General features: G+C 37.3%; 1 protein-coding gene and 1 long non-coding RNA gene across 6 annotated transcripts in view; one reads left to right on the top strand and one right to left on the bottom strand.

Moving 5' to 3' along the window:
- Positions 1–19,252, top strand: part of AGBL4 (AGBL carboxypeptidase 4) — a 1,333,072-nt gene that overhangs the window by 941,657 nt on the left and 372,163 nt on the right. The window lies entirely within an intron of this gene.
- LOC142864844 (uncharacterized) overlaps positions 6,026–19,252 on the bottom strand; it is a 118,237-nt gene continuing 105,010 nt past the window's right edge. Inside the window, exon 3 of the long non-coding RNA XR_012915148.1 lies at positions 6,026–6,108. This is a non-coding gene — a long non-coding RNA (uncharacterized LOC142864844). The remainder of the gene's footprint in view (positions 6,109–19,252) is intronic.

Here is a 19,252-nt window from a genome sequence, read left to right as displayed (position 1 = left end):
AGGACCAATGCAGAATTTGTGAGAACAGCTCATAACAAATGTAGCCTCATGATTAATTAGGATAGCTGCTTATTAAAGGTTAGAGCATACATCAGGGTTTGGTTATCACATTTCCTGAACCAAAAATCCAGACACAGTTCTAATGAGGAATTTTTGCTAATCTGGCAATTTATGAAAGGTTTCACAGAGATTTAAAATTATATCAACACTAGTTATACATTTAACAAATTCCCTTTAAGGAAGAAGAATAAGATTACATTCATTCATTCTACACACATTTATTAAGTAGAGGCTGTGGCCAAGCCCTGTGCTCAGGTATAGGAACACTAAGATGAAAGAGTCCCTGACCAGGAAAGCTTCAAGTCTAGTGAAGAAAACAGGCAAATAAACAGACAATAGCAATGTTAGAGTAGATGCCAAGAATGGAGTGTGGAGAGCACAGGAAAAGGGGTACCTAAGGAAACTGAGGTTCATAGCTCCTCTTCAGGGTTTCACTTAGCTTGGAAGAAATCCAAATGCTCAGTATTTAATAAATATTATTTCCTCCTTTTTGTCAAAGGATTATTGAAAAATCTCTAAGTAATTCATTTGTATTATTAAGGGACATCTGACAGCTTTAGTGGTCATCAACAATGTTCTACAATCCTCCAAAGCTGATAGTAAGAGAAAATGACCCTTGGAACACTGTTGATCCCTGGCACTGAAACAAAACAAAGATGAAAAAGGAAAAAGGAAAAATCATAACATTTTCCTGATGTTTTATAATAAGTGTTCGCCTTATGAAAAGGAAAGTCATTTAAAAGTATATAATGAAATAATTGCTGCCACCATCACGTGATCGTCTATGTCTGTGCAGTGTGTCAGCTTCAAGACTAGAAAGGCACTGCATGCCTTTGTTTCATATAGAAGATGCAGCGTGGAGTAATGAATGGGATTTGGAATCAGACAGACCTTGGTCTTTATGACCTTAAAAAAGTCACTTAATCTAGCTAAGACTCAGGCCCTTGGCTTGCAAAGCATATATTTATATAAAACATACCTCAGAAGACTGTCTTGAGAATTAAATAAGATAATATTTGGAAAGTCTAGTGTAGTGCCTAGATATTTTTTAATGTACACACCATGAACTAATGCATAATATGCCCATATTTGGACAAGTAACTCCAACTTGCATTCATCTTTTCTGACTTCAATGTATTTTATTGTAACACTCACTGACTTAATGTATTCACTTACTACTTGTAAAACATTGAAACTTCTAGGACTTTCCTATCATAAATAAGATAACAGGCCAGAGTATGTTAAATTGGAAACATTCCAGAAACTCAGGAATAAATTATTGCTCTAGTCATTGAACAAATTGCCATCTATTTGACACCAGATTCCTGTTGATGTAAAGTCTCTTTTGCTGCCCTTTTATCTCCTCTGCCACACCTTTCCATCTGGCTTTGTTAGCAACTCTTATCTGTTGTTCAGATCTTAGAATTCTTTGGGCGTCTGTCCTAGGCTGTCTTCTCTTTTCATTCTCCACAGCCTCCCCCCTGCATGAACTTATCTCCTCTTAAGGCTTCAATTATCATTTCTCTGCAGAAAACACCCAGATTTGTGCTTTCTCTGGAGTTCCCAGCCTTTTCTATGCAACTTCCCACTTAACATCTCCACTGTGATATCCCACATTGTAAAATGCTACACTTTTATATCTTTAATCCCCAGAATTTCTAGATATATGTCCATGGTATAACTGCCAAGGTATAGTGACCTTTTCACTGAACCAGGAGACACAGCATATATCAAGACAGATAATTATGCAGAAATAGTCAGTATAACAAAGAGTTTGAAATCCATTTCAGTTCAACAGACATTTACTGAACATTTTTTTTTTTTTTTTTTTGGAAAGTCATATAGACCAGCATTTGAATCACGTGGTTTCTGTGTCTCATTACCCTCCTGAGCCTGTTTGGTCATCCCTTAATTGGGAATAATGTTACCCACCTTCATCAGATAATGAAAAACACTGGTTCTTACCCTGGTTGTACCTTAGAATCACCTGGAGAGGTTTGAAAACATGCCCTTCCCCCAGAGTCTTATTTAATTTGTTTAGTCTGGGGTCAGAGCTTTAATGGTTTTTAAAGCTCCCAAGATGATTGTAATGTACAGCCTGAGCTGAGAACCACTGAGACATATGAAAGTTCCTGGCACAGAGCCTGACATTTTCTAAGGAACCCTGACCTCTTCCTCTTCCTTGTGTGCCAGACTCTGTTGAGCACTGGGGGTACAAAAGTCAGACATACCCCTGTCCTCAACATGTTCCCAGGCTTATGAGGGAAGATGGACAAGGAGAGAAATCATTATTCTATAATGTGATAAGTGCAATAAAAGAGATGTGGGTAAAGAAGAGAAGCCATGGTTCAGAAATGATAGACTATCTCAGAAAATTTGATACTGTATCATAGATCTCTATTGGTCATATTTCCACCTAGTCACATGGCCTGGGTTCCAGTCTTGACTCTGCACTAATATATTGGGCAAAGGCTCTTTATCTCTTTAGTGCTCGACTTTCCTCATCTATTTAACAACATCAACTATTAATAAAAAGCAATGGTTTTGTCATTTCCTAGAACATCACCTAGATACAATCATACAATAGGTAGCCTTTTGAGATTGGCTTCTTTTACTTGGTAATATTCATTTAAGATACTTCTATGTTTTTTCTTGTCTTGATATCTATGTCATTTTCATGCTAAATAATATTCCAAGTGAAAGATTAGTAGTTGCCAAAGTAGGTGGAACACAGAGAATTTTTAGGACAGTGAAACTACTCAGTATGATACTATAATGGTGGGTACATGTCATTATACATTTGTCCAAAACCATAGAATATACAACACCTATAGGAAACCCTAATGTAAACTACGGACTTTGGGTTATAATGATGTATTATATGTATAATGATGTATTATAATGATGTATTAATGATGTATCCCCAGGTATAACAAAGGTACCATTCTGATGGAAGATGATGATAATGGGGTGGACTAGGAGGCTATGCATGTATGGAAGAAAAGGGTTTCTTTACCTTTCACTTAATTTTGCTGTGACCTAAAAAGTGCTCTGAAAACTAAGTGTATTTTAAAAAGTGACTATCTCAATATAGATTTGAAAAAAGAATAGGATAAAATTCAATATCTAATGAAATTGTATGCTCTCCATATAACAGGAACAAAAGTGAAATTCCATGATCTGAGAAAGGGGATTTACCAAAAAGCTAAGAGTTAATAGCACACTTAATGATAAAAGACTAAATGGCATAGAGTTTTGCTTATGGAGTGTTTTTGTTTGTTGTTTTGATTTTTCAAAAATAGATTCAACTTATTTAATAGATATGTGAATTTTCTATTTTACGTTACGATTGTGTCCATTTTGGTAAGTTGCATTTGTAAAATGTGCTATATTTGGTTCTCTGTTGTCAACTTTTTATTTATATATATTTTACAAAATCCTCTTAGTTCTTGTTAGCATCTGTGGACTCTGTAAAGAATGCCTCTTGTGTTGATTCCTGATATGGTATATTGTGTTAAATTTTCTTTCCTTTCCTTAATCACTTTTACTAATGGATTATTAATTTTATTAATATTTTAAGAAAACTCTTTATGGCTTATGTATTTCTGTTGTACTTTTTAAAAATACTATTTCATTGAAAAAAAAAAAACAGTGGTTCACAGCCCCTCCTCTACCTAACTTACAAGGCTTTTATGACGTGAGAGAATGAACAAAAGAACATTTTATAAACATATTATTAATTACATACATGTTTTGTGAGAGCTCCTCATGAGCAGGAACTATGTCCCATTCTTTTAGTCCCAGTGCCTAGCACAGGGCCGGACACTAAGGAGAAACTCATCAACAGTTATCAAATGAAATAATAAATGGGAGAAGAGAATTTTAAGAAGTAAGTTCAAACGCAAGATGATTGAGCTCAATGGGGTCAGATATAGGCTATGTTCTTTTTTAAAGCATCTCACAAAACTGATCAAAAAACCAGTCCTGTCCAGAAACATTCAAGGATCCTATTTGATGTTAGCCAACAAAGCCATAAGCATGTCTGTGCTGACTTGGCTTTCTGTTCTGTTTAGCAGCCCTGCCTCCTGGAAATGAATGAAGGAAACTCAAAGGCCTAGGAATATTTTCACTGATGTGGTATAGATTAGCTTTGGTGGTGAAGACTGGGAGGGCTATAAATAACTCACAACAGAAAGGAATTGCCATATGGACTAGTCCATTTGGTAAAAATATTTTAATGACAAGCAGCAATTATGGCCACCTCCTATTCTCTCTTGAGTGCCTTTCCCTCGGGGTTGCCTCAACACCAAAACCAGTGGCCAGGGCACCCACAGGCAGTTTACTGAAGGAAAAAAAAAGCCTGTCAGAGCTGTCATTCTTGCTTCTGTCACCCCATGACTTGTTTATGAAATTCCTAAATTTGGTTGTGTGCTGACTGTTTTGACAGTCTGTCTTAATGAATGTTTTTCTTAAGCTCTCGTGGGCCTGCATATCTTTCTACATCAACGTGATGTGGAAATACTTTTTTCTTTTAAGGAGTTAGAGAGTTTCTCAAATGTCTCTTCAAGAATCTACTGCACCAAAAGTCTTTAACAAGAACACCAGGATCCTATTGACTCAACTAAAAGTGGGTTTTGATTATTTTAGCGAGATTATTTTAGAGAAATAGTCCTGATGTTCAGTGAATTTCTTTTAGTTCTCAGAAATTATAGTTCAATTGCATTTCACTTCATATGAGAACATGGTTTTTCCTAACCACCTACCTATTATCTACTTTATATAGTCAGGGTTGCCTTTCAGGCAGCCTCACTTGTGTAGAATCCAGAAAACTAAAGTCCTCTTGACAGACATCACAACGTCCCTGCTGATTGTGTCACAATTTTGCAACAAAATTAAGATTCATTAAGGAGGTCCTTTCTAATTGGGTCTATTTACTTCCTTTGGCCCATTCTAGGAACTAAAAATTTGACTATAATAGTTAGATTGAGTTCATCAAGTCCAAATCTTTGTCACAATACTGGGAGAGAGTCTCAAAAATCAGGATTTATGGAAAAACAAGAGGATTTAGTGACAATGAATGTACCACGGGGAATGAGAACTATATACAGATGACCATATAGGAAACATAATAATAAATATAGTGTATTCCAAGACATTCAGTAGTATTCTGATATATGCTTTGAATTTCTTCTCAATAAGAAATTGACAGAAACTTGTGGCTATATGTAGCTAAAAGAATGTTATATATTCTGTATGTTCTGTATTTCTCTTTTTCCTGCATTGCATATACCTTGCCATCTCCCTCTCTTTCATGTGCTGTTTTTGTCCCAAGAAAGTTGTTACTGAGATATCACTTCCAAGAAATAGGAGTCGTGTTACAATTTGAGGAAATGTTTTAGTCTCTGCTTATATGCTTGCTCCAAATTCATTCTAATGGCCATCTTCAGCAATGGTGTTCCTGAGGAGGTTTGCATTCCTCCACTGTGCTCTGCAAAATGCCTGCTGCTTAGGAATCAGTTCAGTGGAAATAGTTTCTACCTCTGTGTTTATGAGACCAGGAGCTCTCTGTCTCTAAACTGAGCACACCACATCTGATGGCTTTAACCTTCTACCACAGCTATATGGAAATGTGACGACAGTTTGCTTTTGATACTTTCAATGGGATGAGTAAACTCCTCCTTGGGTCCTGGAATAAAAACAGACAGAACCATGACCACCATGATATTTCCTATGTCATGTTAACTGCTTTATAAGTACCATCACAGACATGTGCATTAAAATGACCACACTGTTCACATAGTCTGGGTTCTCCAACTATTATTCAACTTTACTTACTTTGGTTGAATAATACTCTAATAAGCAGAGATATTTTATTTAGTAGCCTAAAACTATTTTATAAGTAATAGATGTAAAGGGTCTGGGAGGATTTGCAGGAGGCAGACACTCCTAACAATATAACTGCATGGAAAAGCCAACAATCATTTAAAAGCTAGCCAAACAAGGCAAAGGCATGGTGTTGAAGGGTGTTCAGAGTAGATGCAAATAGTCCTGCAAAAAAAAAAAAAAAACACAATTAAGGCATTAAAGCAAACTTAATTTATGTTCAACTTTGCCTTTATAGAAACATAAGATATGGTATGATTTTATAAGATTGCACTCAAAATATCCAAAATTAATAAGAAAGCTTTGGAATTTCTGAATTGTCTGCAAATTATCCATAATGCAGAAATAAGGCTCTGAGGGAGGATAGACTATGAACTAATGAACTTAGGTTTAACTACCAGCTTTCCCTTTTCTAGCAGGAGAATATAGAAATTATCTAACCTCTCTGAGCTTCAGTTTTCTCCACTGTAAAATGGAAAAAACACTTCTAATTCATAGAATGATGTGAGAATTAAAAGAGATAGCATAAATAGAGGCACTAGCTCAATGCCTGGCATATTGCTAGTGTTCAAGATACTAAAATATTCCTAACTCCCATAAACCCCTAGACAATTTGGAATAAACAGGACATTTGCATACTTAAAATGCCATTGCAATAAAGCTGTAAACTCCCTTATAGGGAATTTATTTTATTTTCAGTGAGATCCACAACTTGCCTATATAATTAGAGACTTAGCATTGAAGAAGAAAAGAAGGAAATGCTGTTTGGGTTGAATCTTTTATCCAGACCTCTGGAAAAGGCAACTTTTAAACTACTTTGGAAGCCTGATCTTGAGGAGTTTGCTAGTCTGTGAATCAGGGCGACCCTGTGAGAGTTAGTTGACCCATTGTGAATTGATTGGGATTTGGCATAATCACAAGTTGTCAGCTGGGGCCTGAAGGAGTGAATCACAATTACACTGAGAGCTGTTCTCTTACAAGGTCAGGACCAAATTAGTGCCTTCCCCAAAAGAACATAAGAGGAATGGCTTTTAGAAGAGGGAACTGCACAAACTTTGGAGGAAAAAGGAAAAAAGAGCTTGGAAATGTCACAAAAACTTTTGAAAGTCAAATTTCCCTACCCTTGCCTTCTCAAGATACTCATTACACACACACACACACACACACACACACACACACACACACACACACACACACACACACACACACACACACACACCTCTTTTAACACTCCATACTTATGCTTGAGCAATTCTCTACCCTCCTCTTCTTGACCTGGCAAATTCGCACTCCAAGACCTGGCACTGGATTCATAGTGCAGCCCCAACTGTCTCATGAGTTTCTTTGGATTTTAACTTTGTCTAGATCTTGGCACCTACATTGTGACTAAAACAGTAAATACCCAGTAAAAGTTACTTAAGCTGACATGAATAAGGGTCAGTGGCTCTAAAAGGTTACAGATGTGAATCATTTCAGAGTGAGGACCTCCAGGCTGGGGAATGAGGAACTGTGTCCATTTCTTTAGGCTGGTTGATAGAAACCTTCAGGGTGTCTTCACGCCAGGCCTTTCCTCCCTGGCTGCTCCAGAATAGAACACAGTCTGATAGATTACCTATTTCCTTGCTTTTGAGGGAAATACATGGTCCTGTGGAGTCTTCAAAAAGTAAACAGAAATGTTCATTTATTGAGTACCATAGTATGGCAGCTGCATTATTTCATTTAAACCTTATCACAATTTATTATTAGGATCCAGCTTCTAGATAAGAAAACATTGGTTTTAAAATTTTCCCAAAGCCATATAACTAAATGTAGGAAGTAGAAAGATTCTCTCCAATCCCAAATTCTCTCTGTTTTCTTTTTCACTTCATTTGATAAGGAAAGGCAAAGTTGCATGTGAGTGCTAATGGTTAGTATTGGTGGTGAAGCAGTCAGTGCATCAGACCTTACAAAGTACTTTCCACAACCAAGACCACATTGAAGCTACGTAAGGCCCTATAAAGCAGGCATTGTAGCGATCACCACATTGTCCAGCTAGGCAAGCATCCCACATATCACCAGTTCTGGTCATCTGACCGTAACACCATATTGCATATCTCCGAAGGCCTGACTGGATTTCACAGTTGATGTATACACTCAGCTCAGATGTGCAGACAGTGAAGCAGTTTTTGTGGCCACAGAAGGAGACTTGTCTTCTTCAATCATCTGATGCAGAATGTACTTATTCACTTATTTATAGCTCACATCATTCCTCTATGGATTTAAAAATGATTTTATATTGTATTAAGCTGCCTAATCCCATAAGCCAATTAATGCAAATCATTTGATTTCTTTGTTTTTATGACAAGCAATAACCAAATTGTATAAATTGTTAACCTCCACTTACCTTCCTCACAAATCTCATCTAGCTCCCTTTGCCCCATCTGCTTGCAATGTCATCACCACTCTCCCTCTGATTTCCACATCTGTATCTCTGAATATACTGTTCCATTTGTTTTTCCAACCCGTGGGCCAAGCTCAGCTCCAAGATCTGCCTCCCTCACCCCCAATCCCTTTCCAACTTTGCATAATCATGTCCTCTATAGAGCTGTTTTTCCTCTCTTTAAAAACGTATTGCCCCTGTTATTATGGTATAGCCATCTCTCACATGCTTTTCTCCCCAACGACCCAAGCTTATGGAGGGCAGGGACGCTTATTTCTGCGTCCTTCACAGGACCTAGCATGACGCCTGGCACACACTCAAGATCAGTACATGATTCATCTCTCTCCAAGCTCAAAAAGTTTGATTTTCTAGGTAAAATAGCATGCTTTGTTGGTTTTTATGAGTTAACAGGAAGATTAAGTTTATTGCTTGATATTAATATACCTCATATCTCCATGGTTCCCTCCCCCCCCTTTAGGTTTTTATGTCACATTCTCAGTGAGGCCTCCCCTGGCTATCTCATCTAAAATTTTATGTTGATTTCTAAACATCTATTATCTTTCTTCCCTGTTTGACTTTTCTCCATAGCACTTGTTACTACCTTAAAGTATTAGGTTGTTAAGTATGAAATGTCCAATTTTGAAACAAGTGTAGTTTACTATATCTCAAACAAGAAACAGTACAATTAATCAAAGCATGTACCTAAGTCTCCACACAGTTTTGCCATCTTAACGGTTGCTTGTTTATTCCAGTAGCAAAGAAGCCTGGAGGGCGAGTGGTGATGAAATTGTAAAATGCATTTTTCACAGCTTGTAGAGAATTGAATATATTTCCTTGCAAGAAGGGGTCCAAAGCCTGGAAGAAGTGGTAGTCCATTGGTGCAAGGTCTGGTGAATACAATGAGTGACCGAGAGTTTCTAACTCCAGCTTCCGTTGTTCCATGGCATGTGGCGGAACATTCTCTTGCAAGAGGATTGGCCTGTCTCTATTGACCAATCCTGGCTGCTTAATTGCAAGCATCCTCATCATTTCATCCAACTGGTTCCAGTAGACATCCACTGTAATTAATTGACCATGTTTCATGAAGCCATTATGAATAATACCAGCACTGGACCACCAAACAGACACCATTAGCTTTTTTTGATGAATATTTGGTTTTGGACTGTGTTTCGGCACTTCATCTTTATCCAGCCATTGTGCTGAACACTTGCGATTGTCAAAAAGAGTACATTTTTCATCACACATAACAATATGGTATAGATATGGTTCTCCTTTATGTGGTGACAACAAAGAAAGGCAAGCTTTGAGACGATTTCTCTTCTGATGCTTGTTTAATTCATGCGGAATCCATATATCAAGCTTCTTTGCTGATTTGTTTCAAATGGTCCAATATTGGAACAGTAACATCAAACCCTGCTGCTAATTCATGCATAGGTTGAGATGGATTCGCTTCTAAAACGTCTTTCAGCTCATCATTATCTACCATGATCTCAAGTTGCCCATGTGGCTCATTTTCAAGATTAAATCACCAGAACAGAACTTCTCAAACCGTTGATGTACTGTGCATTCACTAGCCACATCCTTCCCAAACACTTGATTGATATTTTGAGCTGTTTGTGCAGCATTGTTTCCACAAGGGAACTCATACTGAAAAATAACACAAATTTTTCACTTATCCATGGTTTACAATGATTGCTCTAAAAAAATTGAAAGGTAATCACAATCCAAACAATGCATTTGAAAGACTGAGGATGTATCTTCACAATAAAAATAAAACAAAAAGTGTCAAAGTGAAATATCAGAGATATCAACTGTCAAATTTAGTACTTAATGAAATTGGACATTTCATATGTAATAACCTAATAATATATTCATTTTAGTTACTGTCTATTTCCCTCAATTAAAAGTAAGCTCCATGAGGGCAGCAGTTTTTGTCACTTTTATTCACTATCATATCCCTAGAGGCTGTAACAGAATCTGACACATAGTAAGTGGTCAATCAGTATTTTTCAGATGAATGTATGAATACTACCACATATTGACACAAAGTGAAAACTGGAGGACCTGGGTAATTGTTGCTGTTGTGGTACTGCCATGTCTGATTTGGGGATAATATTTAAAATGATTGATCTTAACCAGGAATGTACTAATCATTTATGGGACATAGAAAGACTATGTGGGCCTGAAGTTTACATATAATCACTGGAGTTGGTACCTGGGCAAACTACTTAATCATTCTATGCCTTAGTTTTCCCATTTGTAAAAATGGGATAATACTAATACTTAAAAGGGTTGAGAGAATAAAATTGTATAAAGTGCTAAGAACAGGAAGTCCTCAGCTAAATGATAGCTGTTACCATTGCCCTCAATTCCAGAAACCATCTATATGAGATACACTGATCTACATCTTAATTCTTTTTTGTTTATTGTAGCTGTGTTTTAAAGTTGCACTCAAACAATAATTTTTATATTACTTTGGTTGACTATGTTTTAAAGACATCGCAGTAACTTTGTTATAAAACATTGTTGCAGTATTTATGTCCCTAAATTTTTACCATACATGGTAAATGTAAAAATGCCAGCATAGAAATAGACTTCTTGAAAACAATGTGCTTTTTCCTTCCCTTTTGTTGTAACTGAGTGTCTTTGATATAGTGGCTGGTAGGACTAAAGATTCTGAACGTTGAGAACCCTTGAAAAGACAGGACTTTCATCTATGTAATGAAAAACACTTGTACGCCCTAAATCTATTGAAATGAAAAAAATAATCTAATAAATTAATTAATTTAAAAAAAACACATTAAAGAAGAAAAGACAGGGCTTTGCAGAAAATGAATAACCCACAATTTATGATTCTACCTCCTAAAGATTCCTTGTTAGTTACCTGGGCTCATGATTGCCTATTCTATTCTGCATCAGCTTTTGGGGTAAGTTGAAGGGTCTAATTAAATTAAGGCATTAGATTGTAATTAAAATTTTGAAAGAGAAAATCCTCCAGGGAATGTTATCACATTTAGTATTAGAGATAGTCATGTGACTTGCAACTGCAGGCTGGGTATAGTCCCCACCTTGTAACAGTAGGGAGAAACATGAGCCAATGGAAGCCACAACACATAAATATTAGGTTTGGTAATAATTCTTGCATTGAAGTTTCTATATCTTAATAAATGTTTCTTCTTTGGGAAATCAGAACCAGACTAGGTTATTGTGGATAATAATAATTATTGCTAATGCCCATTGAGCCCTACTTACTTAATCCTCTCAATTACCCTTTGAGGTAAGTTTTCATTATATCCCCATTTTACAGATAAGGAAACAGAGGCACAGAAAGGCAAAGTTATTTGCCTAAGTTTACACAACCAGGAATTTGTTGAGCTAGTATTTGAATACAACAGACAATTCCAAATCTTTATTCCTAACCTTCACACTAAACTGCCTCCTGAAGACATAGGCCATGTATCTCAGAAAGTTCCTTTTATAAACTGTCAAGTAAGCATTTGATATGCTACTCATGTCATAATCCATGCTACTCATACAGCTTTAAACATAAACACTACACTTTAAGCAATGACAGCAACCCATGGACGTGTATGTTTCAGCACAACCATAGTCATCTCCTTTGTATAGAAGTTAAATTAATTTATCAAGCAATAATTGAAATTATTTTATCAGTGTTACATATTTCTTTCAGGCATGTAGCTCCTTGTCATATACAATTTATTCACCTTGACCTTTTTGTCACTTACTTCATTCTAATCTCAGAAGCATGATATTATAAAGAAAAAAGCACCCTAGACACTATCTTATAGATGGGGAAACCAAGATGCAGGGAATGGGGGAACCACTCACATAGTGCCACATTTGGAGTTCCCTGAGGCCAGTTACTGTATCTCATCTGTTTTCATCTCCCTATTGCCTTGCACAGGTTTAAATCCGTAGACTCCCAATGCAGTGTGTGAGGAAGCAAGCCATGGTAGCACTACATGAGGCATGAAAGGCAGCGAATGTCTAGGACAGGAGTCCTCAAACTTTTTAAACAGGGGGCCAGTTCACTGTCCCTCAGACCATTGGAGGGCTGGACTATAGTTTTAAAAAAACTATGAACAAATTCCTATGCACACTGCACATATCTTATTTGGAAGTAAAAAAACAAATGGGCAAAAACAACTGCATGTGGTCTGTGGGCCATAGTTTGAGGATGTCTGGTCTAGGACATGCCTCCCGGAAGTTGGACAAATGCTGAACAAGAGACCTGGCTCTGGTGACATCACTGAAACCATCACCTGGTGTCCAAAGCCATGAGAGCCCTCCATTGAGCTGAGCCATTAATCTACAAGATGAAGTAGAAAGCTTCCCAATGGAAGGCAGAGCCCAGGGACTAGGGAGTCAGGCAAGTCAACAAGCAAACAGCTGGTTTGCACCTGCAATATTGCACATAGGAGGCTAAGCCTGAGGCCCAAAACTAAGACTCCATACATTTCATAGATATCCCTCAGGCATCTACTATGTGCCTGGTACCTGGCTACTTGCTGAACGAGACTCAGACTCCTAGATGGGGCCAAGGAGGAACAAACAGATCCACTGACTTGGAGGGGAGATGAAAGGAGATGTCTGTAGAGATGAAAGACAAAAGCATCTCAAAACAGGGGCCAAATTAGAGCTGCAGACAAATATCAGCCAGAGAAATATATGCTCTGGTAAAAGGAACCACAAAATGATGAAAAACAATCTAGAAGGCACCAAACCAAGCCTTGGGCATTGGATGATACTTCATAAAGTGAGTTCAAGGCAAAGGAGGCAATTTACGCACAGGCAAGGAAGTGGAAAACATTCAAGAAGCTACAGTCAAGTCAGTATGTCTGGAGCTAAGTCCAAGTGGCTTCAGAAGATGAAAGGGGCCGTATCATGGAAGGCTTCACAAGTGTCAGGCTAAGGATCTTGAACTTCATGCTGAGGGCAATGGGGAATTGTGGGAAGGAATTTAGCAGGAGAGCGAAATGGCTAGCAGGCCATATAGGAAGATCATTGTGGTTTCTGGTGTGAAGAATCAATTGCAGAAGGTAAAGCTGGAGATGGGAAGATTAGGGAAGAAGGTGTTATACCAGTGCAGGCAAGCGATGATACAGTCTGGACCAGGGAAACGGTGATGGTATGGAAATAGGGGATTGAGATGAAAGAGGATTGAGGGCTTTCTTCAGTATTCCTTGTAAACTAAATACACCTTCCAAATGGCATCGAATAGGCCATCCAAAACTCTAGACATTGTCCTTTAGCTCTCACTCTCCACCACTCTACATCTCTTCTTGCAATCCATCACTGGTATTTTCCTTTTTAACTCCTAAATCTTTTGGATCCTTCTGCTTCTCACCATCTTCACTGCTTTGTTCTCTTCTGAATTATCACCATTTGCCTATTGGACTTTAATAATAGCCTTTTAATTGTTCACCCTAAACTTATTTGTGCTTTCCCCTTCACTACCACCATATATTTCCACTCCATTTCCTCATTACAGCTGGCTTTTTGTTTGTTTCTATTTTTAAAAAAAATTTAGTTGAGACATAATTGGTATACAATAAAATGCACATATTTATAGTGTACAATTTGATAAGTTTTGGCATATTACTACACCCATGAAACAATCACTACAATCAAATAATGAACAATATACCACTCCAAACATTTCCTATGCCCCTTTATAATCATTTCCTCTCACCCCTCCTCCACTCCCACTCATCCCCAGATAAACACCACTCTTCCTTCTGTCACTTTAGATTATTTTGCATTTTCTAGAATTTATATAAACAGAATCATATAGCATCTTGCTAGAATTTTATACAAATCAAATTATATAGTATATGTGCTTTTTTGTCAGGCTGCTTTTATATTCAGCCACGTTGTTGTGTATATCAATGGTTCATTCCTTTTTGATGTTGAATTGTATTTCATTGTATAGATATACCACAATTTATTTGTGTCCACCTGTCAGTGCACATTTGAATTGTCTCCAGGTTTTGTCTATTACATATAAAGCTACTTTGAACATTCATATATTATACAACTTCTTATAAGAACATAAGCTTTCATTTCTCTTGGGGAAATATCTAGGGATGAAATGGCTGGATTATATGTAGTTTTTGTTTAATCTTTTTAACACACCACCAAACTTTATTCCAAAATGGATGTGCTATTTTACATCCCCAACAATGTATGAGATTTCTAGCTCCTCCATTCTCACTGACACTTGGTATGGGTAGTCTTAATATTAACTATTTTAATGGATGTGTAGTGGTATCTTATTGTGGTCTTAACTTGCATTTCCCTAATGATTAGTGATGTTGAACATTTTTTCATGTGCTTATTTGCCACTTGTATATCCCCTTTATAAAGTGTCTAGTTTGCCCACTTTTGTTTTATCAGGTTGCTTGTTTTCTTATTATTGAATTTTTAGAGTTCTTTATATACATATTCTAGGCCCAAGCACTTTATGATTTGTTATTTACAAATATTTTCTCCCAGTCTATGGTTTGTCTTTTAATTCTCTTAACAATTCTCTTAATGAGAAGAAGTTTTAAAATTTTGATCAATTTGCTCTTTTATGGATCATGGTTTTGGTGTTGTATCTAAGAAATCTTTGCCTAATCCAAGGTTACAAAGGTCTTCCATGTTTTCTTCCAGAAGTTTTTGAGTGTCAGGTTTCACATTTAGGTCTATGTGCCATTTTCAGTTAATTTTCATATGTTGTGTGAGATATGCATCAAAAATCTTTTTTTCCCATGTGATAATCAATTGTCCCAGCTCCATTTGTTGAAAAAAAAACTGTTCTTTCTCCACTGAACTGCTTTCACATCTTTGTTGAAAATTTGTTGTTTACATATGTGTGGGTCTATTTCTGGACTCTATTCTATTCCATGGATCTAATTATGCCAAAACCACACTGTCTTGATTATTGTAGGTTTATAGTAATTCTTAAAGTCAGCTAGTGTTAGTACTTTAACTTTATTCTTTTTCAAAGTTATTTTGGGTATTCTAGGTCCTTTGTATTTTCATATGAATTTCAGAATGAATATGACATATTTTTACAATAAAGCCTTCTAAAATTTAGCAATTCCTTTGTGGTACAAATCTGATTATGCCCATCCCCTTTTTAAAAAAAAAATTAATGGCTTCTCTGAGAATAGTTTGCTTCCCAGACTATATTCTCTGGACTGGAAGGCTCTGTGGGATCTGGAACCTTCCCTCCTTCCCAGCTTCATCTTTCCTGGTTTCTATCTCTATACTACAGGCACTCGGCTTTCTTTTAGTTCTTTGAATATGCCATTGTTTCCTGCTACCTCAGAGCCTTTACACATGCTTTCCCCTCTGACTAGAGCACTCCAACCCACTCTCCTCACATCCCTTCTGCCTTCTTAACTCCAAATACTTCACAGCCCCAATGTCTCCTCCTCTTAGAAATCTTTCTTGGCCCTCTTGACCTTCTTGGAAATCTTTCTTACCCCCACCCCCAACTACAGATCCTCTTGTTAAATATCATAGCTCCCCCAATTTTTTTCTTCATGACACTTATTAAAAGGTAAAATCATGTATGTTAATATTTGATTATTTTAGAAAGTTTGTCTCCCCCCATTAGACTATAAATGCTATATAAGGGCAGGCTCTATATCTGTTTTCCTATCTTAATACTCCACCTAGCAAAAAGCTTGGCACATGGTAGGGGCTCAATAAATATTTTTTAAATGAATGAATGAAATGGAATTTTTGGAAGGCTCACCTTTTTGTTTCCTATCAAGATGAATCTGGGACTTGGGGGAAGGCCTAAGTTGATGGGTGAAAAGACCAGGAAAGACAAGGTTATGTCAATGGAGACCAGATCCAGGTTTCCTGACTCTCTTCCCATGGCTTACCCAGACACTCCATGTAATCTAGTGTCTTAAGAAAATCACTTTTGAATGATACATTTGTTTGCAACAGTTCATGCTTTTCCACTTAATTTTGCCTCGCTGCCTTGAAATAGGGCCCAGAGGAGAAGTGGAGCAATAAAAAAACCCAAAAAACTAATAAGTTGTTATTTGAGAATTTCATATTCCATTTTTATTCAAGCAACTGTTTAGCATAACTGAAGCACTCTTTGCTTTATTTCATTTTCCATTAGTTTGAAATGAGGCAAGAAAAGTTGGACATAGATACAACCTAAGGCCTTGTAATTATGTTAGAAAATAAAACTGTATTCTATACCTTTGGACCAGGCAGAGGTATCTTAGAAAAGAATCATTCATTAAGTGAGATGCGCACCATCTGGGAGATGGTCATGCTGGAGATTCAGACTTGTGGGGGGGGGGGGGAGAAATGGGCATTTATTGAAACCTTAAAATCTGTACCCCCATAATATGCTGAAATAAAAAATAAAAAAGAAAAGAAAATAATCATTCATGCTGGCAGTCTGAGGTAGCACCACACCTGCTCCTCCTCCCTGCCATTTCCTGCCACATCCCTCACCTCCAAGAGCAAAAAGCCCAAGAGTGAAATCTCAGTTCTGAATTTTAGTTGTGTAGCTGTAATCAAATGTCGTCACCTCTAGGGGCTTTTCATATCTCATTTGCAAAATCAACATGAAAATTACCCTTTATCTACCCATGTTCCAGGGTTATATAACTTAATAAGTAATAATTAAGCTATGTAGATGAGCTATGATGAGCCAGGAGCCATGCTGATCACTTTACAGATGTGAATTCTAGTTATCACAACAGTTTTCTGAGGTAGGCATTAGTTTTTTCTCGTTTTATTAACCAGGAAACTAAAGCTCAGAGAAGAAAAGGCAAATTCCAAATTGTTAAGGTTCCTGAATGCCACCCTTAGAGCTTAGACTTCATCCAAAGGACAATGTAGGAAGGGTTAAATAAAGGATAAATGGCAAGGTTGGAGTTTTGAGAAGATCTTGCCAATACCTGTGTGGAATGTAGTTTTTCGGGGGGTGGGGGAGACCTAAAGGCTTGGAAAAAGGAAAGGAAATCTCTAATAATAACAGGATACTTTACTATCTTTCAAAGCACTCTTATATTCTTTTTGAGTCTCCAAAGACCTCTGTGAAATAGGGAAAAATATATTATTATTGGCATGATTATTGCCATTTTTGAATAGGGACTCTGTAGCCTGAAAATTGTATAAATACTTTGTTCCAATGTCACACAGCTCTTGATAGCAAAACAGCGTCCCAAACCTAGAAATCTGGACTTTTAATACATGATCATTCATAGTATTCTTCAGTGGCTTGCACACAGAAAGCTGGTTGCACTGCCACTGACCATGTAACATTGTCAAGCCCTCTCTGATCCTTGTCACCTCAATTGTAAAATTAAAGGATAGGGATGGATAAGCTTTCTTGAGTCCTTCACTCTACCTTCCTGATATGTTCAAGTCTCTCTTGGGGTCTCCAGTGGCACCTACTGTCTGAGCTAGATGGGGAAAACACAGTAGGGAGAGATGAGCTCTGGTTGGCCAATAAAGGAAGCTAGAATGAGTGGCTTAGTTACAAAAGGTTAAAATCAACTTGCTTGATTGATTATGAATTTTAAGCAGTTTTTCTTCAGTGCAATCAGCTCTTTCCCATCGTCATCACTCATTAAGGAAAGATTTCCATTCCAGCAGTGATTGAGGATGTTTCCCAGAATTTGCATTTTGCATTCTACACACTAAGCACCTTGCTGTCAGAATTATGAGCTGTCTCCCTTCACCTGGCCTCTGCCTCTCACTCCCTGCCAGTTCCAGGTCCCTTGCTGGGAAGGTGAGACGTGACCCTGGAGGAGAGTGCGGGAAGATCATGGCCATATTGACCACTGGCTGGCCCATGCCTGACGGTCATCCAGCCGGCCTCTGACAGCATGATGGAAGGGGAGGCCTCGTGGCCTCTCTCTCTCCTCTTCTAATTGGCCTTTATGAATATTTAATGAAATCAAGATAGAATTCAATCAGAAGCTTTACCTGCTGCATTTTCAGGAGAAAGAAGAGGGGAAAAAATGGCAGGATATTATTAGATTCTTCTAGCCACAGGGTAGAGGCAACATGCCCTGAAATCCCTCTAATACTCAGGTACCATAGTAGCCTTAACTGCCCGGGTACTTCTGCTGAGTTCAAGAAAATTAACCCTTTTTCCTTGTGAGACACTGCTAATTTCCATGTATCATATATAGGTAGATAAATTTTGTCTGGAGAGGGAAAGTTAATGAGATGAGTTCAAGTTGAAGATGCTGTCCTAGAAATATCTTTTTAGGAAATCCTCTTTCCCTATTTACTGGAAACCTCTTTGTTTTGGGGAAAAAATTCATTTTTTCTTGCTATTAAATTAATTCTTTGTTCACTATAGAAATATTATAAATATAGAAAATCAAAAGTAAAACCCATCTGCAATCCTGCCACTCAGAAATAATGGGCATTAATGTTTTTGCATATATCTATCCACTCAAACCAGTGTAAGTACCCACATAATAACACCGGAAGTAATGTTTTGTAACCAACCCTTTTTTTACTATACACTGTATCAGTAGATACTAATCTGTAACACCACGTGCAATGGTCTGTTGTATTTTTGTGTGAATGCCCCCTTAGTATATTTAACTGATTCTCAATCATTGGCATTTCCATTTGGGGCCCCTGAAGATGACTGTATACCTTTATCCAGAAGGCATAGCATAAGAGATGCCTTGGAATCAAATAGATGTGAAGAGCCCAAGTTTTTCAGGTTATTATTTGTGTGTTCTTGAGAAGATTAATTAACCTCCCTATGTATCAGGTTTTTTCATCATAAAAGAAAGACAGGTTGTTTAGAGGATGAAATAAGAAGGTATATAAACCACCTATTAATAATACAATGATATAAGTTAGTGTTCAGTTTATGAT

This window comes from Microcebus murinus, chromosome 2 (genome assembly GCF_040939455.1).
Source record: "Microcebus murinus isolate Inina chromosome 2, M.murinus_Inina_mat1.0, whole genome shotgun sequence".
Lineage (NCBI taxonomy): Eukaryota > Metazoa > Chordata > Mammalia > Primates > Cheirogaleidae > Microcebus > Microcebus murinus.
Note: the sequence above shows the minus strand (reverse complement) of the source record. Positions and strands in the feature narration are given on the sequence as shown.